Source organism: Ostrinia nubilalis, chromosome 2 (genome assembly GCF_963855985.1).
Source record: "Ostrinia nubilalis chromosome 2, ilOstNubi1.1, whole genome shotgun sequence".
Lineage (NCBI taxonomy): Eukaryota > Metazoa > Arthropoda > Insecta > Lepidoptera > Crambidae > Ostrinia > Ostrinia nubilalis.
In genome coordinates, this window is record NC_087089.1 from 10,808,944 (window position 1) to 10,816,974 (window position 8,031).

The following is an 8,031-nucleotide window of genomic DNA, read 5'->3' on the forward strand; positions in this document are numbered from 1 at the left end:
TACCCTGTCCATAGACTACTTTTAATTACTGCTTCCTACCTAATTACTTTTTCACTGTTCGTTCGTTCGTTCGTTCGTTTCAGCCAAATGACGTCCACTGCTGGACAAAGGCCTCCTCCAAGGTTTTCCACAATGCACTTTTTCACTGTAGCGCGGAAAAATTAAATTATAAGTCTCGCGAAGACTCGAGCTTTTACCAAACAAAAAGTTTATTTTTGTCAATTCTCAGTAATACAGAAATGTCGTTTGTCAGATCCTACATAATCTTCGTATTTTGCGTAACAAGCGGATTAACAAACACAGTCCAACTAAAACACTATTGGATACGCTGCCAATATTGTAATGCGGGACACGCGTCGGCTTGATCCGCAAATAATAAAACAAAGCCAATTGAAAATAGGCTGTTACACAAAATGTCGGGCATTACCATAAAACGTACAACAATTACAATAGAATTTAATACGAGGACGGGCACGTAAAATGCGAACAATGCGTGAATACCTATTTGTTTAATTAGTATAATATTCGATGTGAATGCGAAACACGCGTCGACAAATCCCTTTCACGGTTTGGGTGTAGGTAAAACGGCTATCAAGTAGGGAGTTGAAATAATTGAAACAAATGCAGGGATTATTCGACAAATTGTCCAATACAACGGCGATTTGTCTAAGTCGTCACGTTGGGAGGAACAATTGGAAGATTTTATTGCTGGGAAATTGTGACTGGCATGTAAAATGCTGAATGAAATTATTTTTAACTGAAGAGTAACTAGGAGTAGAAAGTTTTTAGACGTTTAAAAGTAGACAGCCTTCTCTAAATTTTTTTGGCGGTTGCAGCTGTGGGAATAGAGGTAGAAATATTCCTGTACGCTTGTTCGCATTATGATAACGTATACACGTTGTGCATGTTTTCATTATTAGGAAATCAATGTGGATCTAAAAATGTCCGTGAAAAAGAAAATGTTAACTTCATAACGAAACCTACCACGTCACGTAGTAATTTATTTAACTATCTACTCTTATGTTAGCAACTGTTGTTACGGTAGAAATAACAAATTCTTAACAATTTAAAATGTACCTATCTAGAAATAGTTTATACAATGCAACTACGGGTATGTATCGCTGAAACAAAAATTACGAGTAAAATCGTTATTAATCAAAGGCTATTCCCGACATTGGACGCGGCGTATTTAGTCTGACAAGAAGCTTCAATAAATCTTGTCAAATTAATCCCAAGTGCGCAGAAGTGTTGCAGATTTGCATTTATAACATTCGATCTTTTTTTGCAAGCTGTGAGGGGGAGTGGTGGGCAGAGTCGTGCCTTATCTCCTTAATAGCTGGATGAGTGTTTGTGACCGTGTAAAAAATAAAATTAATGTTTAATTAAGCTTCAGAAAGCTGCATGGTTTTGTAGAATAATAGAGTCTAAGGTAGCTATAAAAATGATTTTGTCAGAAATGAGGATTATTCAAAACAGTTATACGGTGTTCCGAATACCTAATTGAATTTAATTGGATATGCGAGAACGTACCGTATTCGTTTTCGTATATCCAATTAAAATCCGCCAATTTAGTTATGAATATGACACCGAGATTGATTAATTAATGTTATTCTTTTACAAATTGTTACAAACTATTTTTATTTTGATTACAAACAAATTTTATACATTTTATTTTAAACAATCGGTCGAAAGGAATATAAGTGAGGTGAAACGTATCGAAAGATGTGAAACAAATTAAAAATAATTCTGTGATTGATGCTCTCGAGATTCCAGTAATCTGTACGCTGTAGCGCGAGCAGACAGCAAGTCTTGTAGGGCGGGCGGACGTACCCGCCCATGCGTGAGTCACCGATGCCGTCGATGTAGAGCCGTAAATATGCAGAACATCCGATTGTCCTACTTTGTTTGTACTTTTAAAATAATTGACTACCTACCTACCTCGATAGCCAACCACTGATTAGTTTTTGAAGTTTGGTCAATTAAAGCCAGTATTTTGGGCATTTCAATGGACTTAATAGGTATGTTTGCTTAATGTCTGCCGAATAAGCAAGTAGTTACAACAAGCCATTATTTCTTTAAAAATACTAACAATATTTTATCTGATATCTATTTAATTACTTCCTGTAAAATCCTACTTTACTTTCAAAAGAAAATAACATCCACTCTAAAATAAAAAAAGCTTCAAAAAAGTCCGTCCGTTGGATTAAAATTGAAATATGTTAGAAGTATGGACATTAGGGTGTCCCTTATACGGCCGAAAAAAAAATTTTTTTAGATATTGAAATGCATACCCCCTATTTCTTTTCGTACTACTCAGACATACTTAAATACAAAATTTCATCTTCCTACGTCAACATTAACCCGTGCCGACCGAGCTCTGAAGATTTTGAAAAATGCTGGTTTTACCCCTTTCGTTATGTAGCTAAATCAATTAAAATATTTATTTTTTATAAAATATTTATAAAAAGAAGATGACATGACAGATCAGACAATATATTTTACTTTTGAGGGACCCTTTTTTACATTCTGGATACAGATTTCCATGCTCCTGAATATTGGCCTGATTTTTGCTACACTGTGCGTAGCAAAAAAAGCTTTTGCTCTTCCTTTGCAGTGATCAAACCATGAAAATCTTGCATAAGCTTTATAGCTCCTTCAGCTGTATCATTAACTACCCTTAGAGAAAGCACTTTTTTGCCATTAAATAGGCAACATCTTTATCTCGTATAGAAATGTGTCTCAGGGGGAAATTATTATCAATTTTCAATCGAAAAAATAAATTTATACTCTTGACAGACACAAAACCACTCAATGGTTTTCCAGCAACAATAAATAAGGCAGTATTATTATCAATTCATTAAAAACAGGATAAAAAATTAGTACAAAGTCCTATTTTACCATAGAAATAATCATACCTTCTTCAGATGGAATGTATCTCTTCCCAGAATCATACATACTCTCTCTTTGTACTCTTTCAATATTGACGGTGTTTGTTCATTACCTTCATCATCAAAGAGTGATAAAACGGCAATTTCTTCTGATATGAAGTACCAAAGATGTTGACCAAACTTGCCCAGGGCTGCTTTGGAAATCAATTTGTCAACACTCTCATATACCTTCTGGAAAGTGAATTTCTACAGTTCCTTAAGGCTTTCCTCAGAGCTGGTAAGCTGGTCGTGATGTCCTTGCGTTTATATAGAATCTTGCGTAGTAAGAGATGATGATAAACCTCCGAAACATATTTGCTCTATTTTTTATTTATTTATTTATTTAATTTTCTTTGTCTTGCACTTTCTACTTTCTTAACTAACTTTTTGTCTACACCTTAACACTCTGGACGCCTTGGTTTTATTTTGTTTTGTTAAAATATTTTATTTCTTTTTAAATCCTCCTCACCGCGGCGCTTAAAATCTTGATTTTTTTAAAATATTTTTTCTTGCAACGCCCTCCAAGCATGGTGAAGATACACAAGTTTTTTTACACAGTAAGGCTCTGGTAGGATTTATAGCTTTTCCCAAAATATAATACACTCCCGAATGATGAGATTAGAGCTTTCAAGAACATTTAATTAACTTCGCAAAATATGTTAAAAAATACTGCAAAATTGGAAGATTAACGGTAACTTTGTGCCTATTATTTGATAAATTTACGTCCCCGACTAAGAAAATACTTTTTTTATTGCTTCTTAATTCCACAGCCATCTTTTAAATGTCAAACAATAGGTGTTAATCACGAGATTAATTGAGAACAAATGACAAACACCGCGAATACGCACCGCTACTGCCGCGCAACATGTTTCGATGCAAGTCGGCACGGGTTATCGTACTCCAAATAAGGTAAAAATTTATTTCCGAGTGTTTTAGAGGCAAACAAACAAAACTAAGACCTATGCGTTACAAATTTAAAACTTTGAAAAATAAGGGACACCCTAATGGACATAACGAAAATTAAAAGTAACCACAAATAAAAGTTCATAAAAGAAAGAGGATTAAACTAGAGAAAACTCGTCCATTGAGCAGAGTAGATTAATGAGGCGTACTTCAAAGAGCCCGCCGTCGATACGGCCGAGCAAGAAGTTGCGACTAAAATAAAAACTGGAAGAACTCGCGCGGTGAGGATGTCGGTAATTTATGAATTTGTCAGGACAACTGAACATCGTCGTCAGCGTAAATAAAGAGCTCTGCGGCGCGGATAAATTTGTGTCAGATCAAATGAGTCGTGCACATCGCGATTTGTTGCACTTATTCTGCTACCCTCTCGGCGGAATGGAAACATTTGCGACGATCGTGAAGAATGAACTCGTTAGTTATATGGTTGAAGATAAATTGCGATTGGGTTTGCAGTGTAGTATCGACGGGATACAGTTCTATTTCTGTTAATTGATCGATTTGTTCGTACAGTCATTACTTCAAGATCCGCAGGCCCAGGTCACCCGGGCACAGTCAACCGAGACAAGTGTATCCTGTTCTGAGATGTATGATTGTAAAGTTAATACTCTACGAAAGAGAGAGTTTTGTGTTCTTACCCTTTATTAAGAGGATTGAATCCTAAATGATCACATAGTTGGCTATACCTATATGCTCTGCGGTGAAATGTTGAAAGTAACCTTGCCAATAACAATCACTGAGCTCGTAACCACAGCGCCACTTTGAAGCCCAAGGAAGAAGTTCTGAGTACACCCAGCCAAATATATAATATTACACGTGTAATCTAATCCACTAGTTAGGTGCAAGTTAATTCAAAGGCCGCAAAGTTTTCCTCCGAGAAGCCGTAGAGATTCACCCGTCTTTGGAGTTGGACTTGGAACCAAGTTCGTCACAGAGGAGGTTTTACCTAATTTACCTATTGTTTAAGAAGTACAAGTATTAATATTTTTAATCATCTAGCTACGAAATTACGCGGATTATCTAACCAAACTACTGTAGATACACTACTTCATGCAATATGTTTCAAATTGAACATTGTTGTTTACTTAAAATTGTGTTAAAATGAACCTCCAACAAAGAGGCTAAAGCTTATTTTGCAGGAAAACATCTTTATATAAGAAATCCAAAGGATTGCGTTGAACACGTGCAATAAAATAAATCTGGGAAAGTGGTCGTATTTCACCTTCGCTTGCAGGCACGGCGCTGGCAACTACACGACGGGTTTCAATAAAAATCACAATCGTAAAAACTAAGACGGCAGCCATATAAAAATACCTAAGAAAGCATTAAGAGCCGTCCCCCAATAATAGGCTCCGCCAGATGCAAGAGACGGCTGCCTGGAAAAGTCACAGTGGGAACTCGACCGAAGGAAATTATTTTTTCTCGGTCTGCCACACACGGCCCTTGCCGACTCAGCGAGTACTGAGAAGAGGCCTTCACGGGAATCACTTATGGACATTTGCCTCAGGAATCAGACCCGAACTACTATGAATATGATAAACGCAGGTAGAATATTAAATTTATTGGCTGGGGCACAAAAATCCAATATTCTTTTGACTTCCGTCGCCAAGATAGCAAGAGTAGCTAACCTAATAAAGAATAATCAAATGTCGAAGAAGAGAAGGTCAGCGTTTTCGTATTTATTGTAATACCTAGCATAAATTAGGTAATGGACATGGCGCACAATTTTTGTTGAAGATGCCAAAAAAAACTACAAAAAATTAGAATGAATACTGTATTTTTACTTTTTTGATATCTTTAAAAATGACTGAAATATTCAAGCTCAAAGTGCGCTCTTCCGCTAGGAGCGATTTTCCGCGCGGATTTTGAAAATGTGACGTAGTAACATGAAAAGCTGCATGTAAGATATTATCTGTGTACAATGGTTAGAATGGTTAGTAGGGGAGCCGAAGCGGGGATTTCGGGAGTTACTAAAGAGTGGCAGACTAACATACAAGGAAATACTTTGTACCTGGTTGAGTACCTCTAAGTATGAATTTTTGATATAAAATGGCATTAGTTCTTATGCCTCTCACCCAAAAAATACCTCAATTAAGCCCAAATTTGAGACCGCAGCCAAACTTTGAGTGACGATGGAAACTAGCCTAGATGGAGGACACATGAAATTGAATTTCTGCTTCTTCATTGATAAAGACATATCATTTACCATACCTTATCATTTTGTATTCCATTTTCAAGTCACTTTTTTTCCCGCTTACTGTTTAAACAAAACGTGGGATTTTTTAAAATCTCAGGTCTTTTGAACGCACATCTGAACGATGTCTGGTTTTAATTTCTTCAGTTACTCCGTGACCATAGTGCTTGCAACAGTGCCGAAATATTGGAAACTCAAAACTAAGGTACATGGTAGCAATCCCGTCAGTAATAATAATAGGAAAATGTCTTGAAAAATAAGTAAATCGTATATTACTTTATGTAACTAATTTTATTATGTATCATACTTATAACTAATCACTTCATTCAGAACTAGAAAACGATTCCAAGGATTCCACTTTTCTTCAATAGATGATCAAGATAAAGAGGTATTTATTATAAATTGCTCTTCCAGCATTTCAATTATTCTATCTTACGTGATGAAATCTTTTTCAATTTTATTTACATGGTCATAACATTTTCACCATTCCTCTGCACCAATTTGTGAGGTACACCTGAAACCCCCTATAAAGCAGCTATTATAAGAATAATATTTAAAAAACCCTCCTGACGCAGTTAGGTAATAAACTAAATGTATCAAATTTCACTCCAACTTATTGTCAACTCAACGACGCGCTTTAAAATCAAAGATTGACTTTGAATTATGCCTTATTTTACAATACACATTGAAAACAATATGACTTGCTTGAGCTTTTTTGCCTTTTTCACAAAAATAACAAATAGGCATGAAGAGATTACAAAATTTCTGCAGCGACTGACAGTTCACTTGATTTACTTTGACAGGTGACAATAAAGCCATAGACATTTGCCATATGAAAGACACACTTTTCCAATATTTTTGTTTGCCATGAGATTCTGGTACACCTATACCTATCATTAAATGAAAAGATAAACGAAATTTTTTCAGCACAACGAAAATCTGCTTTGGCGCGTAGCCGCACCAATGCAACGTGACAACTGCAGTTCGGACTTCTTTATGCGTCCACTACACATACAATAAAATTCGAACTATCGCACATTTTTTCTTTTTTATTCTAATTCAGTAAAAAATGTTTTTGAAACCTTCATTCAAAATTCAAAAGTTATTATCATATGACAGAACTTATGACCAGACTATGTACATTGAATAAAATATTTTTCGTTTTATCATCAAGCTTAGCAGCCTAATAAGTTACTATGACACTCGAGTTAATCAACATTCAGCACCATAGCCTCCCCTTCTACAAGGCCCTCTACAAATGTCTAAACGTCACTTAACCCTTTGAGCACCAGTTCTTTTGTTTTTGAGAAGATCTACCCAAATTTTTATATAAATTAAATTATAGTCCAGTCGTTTGGTACAAATTAACGTGGTTACCTGGAAAGTGTTCCGGGAGTTTTGAAAATTGGTGATTAAAATAGATTTCGCTATGCTCTCTGTTAGTCTGTTAGTTAAGTGTGATTGCCGCGCTCGTTGCGAAATTGGGAAAATGCTGCCTTAGAGAAGATTTCTTTCCTATTTTGTCGTTACAGCCAAATGACGTCCACTGCTGGACAAAGGCGAGAGGCCTTTGGGTTTTCCATGGGTTTTTTAAATGAAAAGTCCTGCGCTGCCCGCATTCAGGTACTTCTAGCGACCTTTACCAGATCGTCGGTCCACCTAGTAGGAGGCCTGCCCACGCTACGTCTTCCAGCCCGTGCCGTGGTCGCCACTCAAGAAAATTTCTGCCCCAATGGCCATCGTCTCTACGAGCTATATGTCCCGCCCACTGCCACTTGATTTTAGCAATTCTGCGTGCTATGTCGGTCACTTTGGTTCTCCTGCGGTTCTCCTCATTTCTAATTCGATCACGCAGGGAAACCCCGAGCATAGCCCGCTCCATCTACCTTTGGGTGACCTTGAGCCTTCTTATAAGGCCCATAGTAAGCGACCACGTTTCAGATCCTTAAA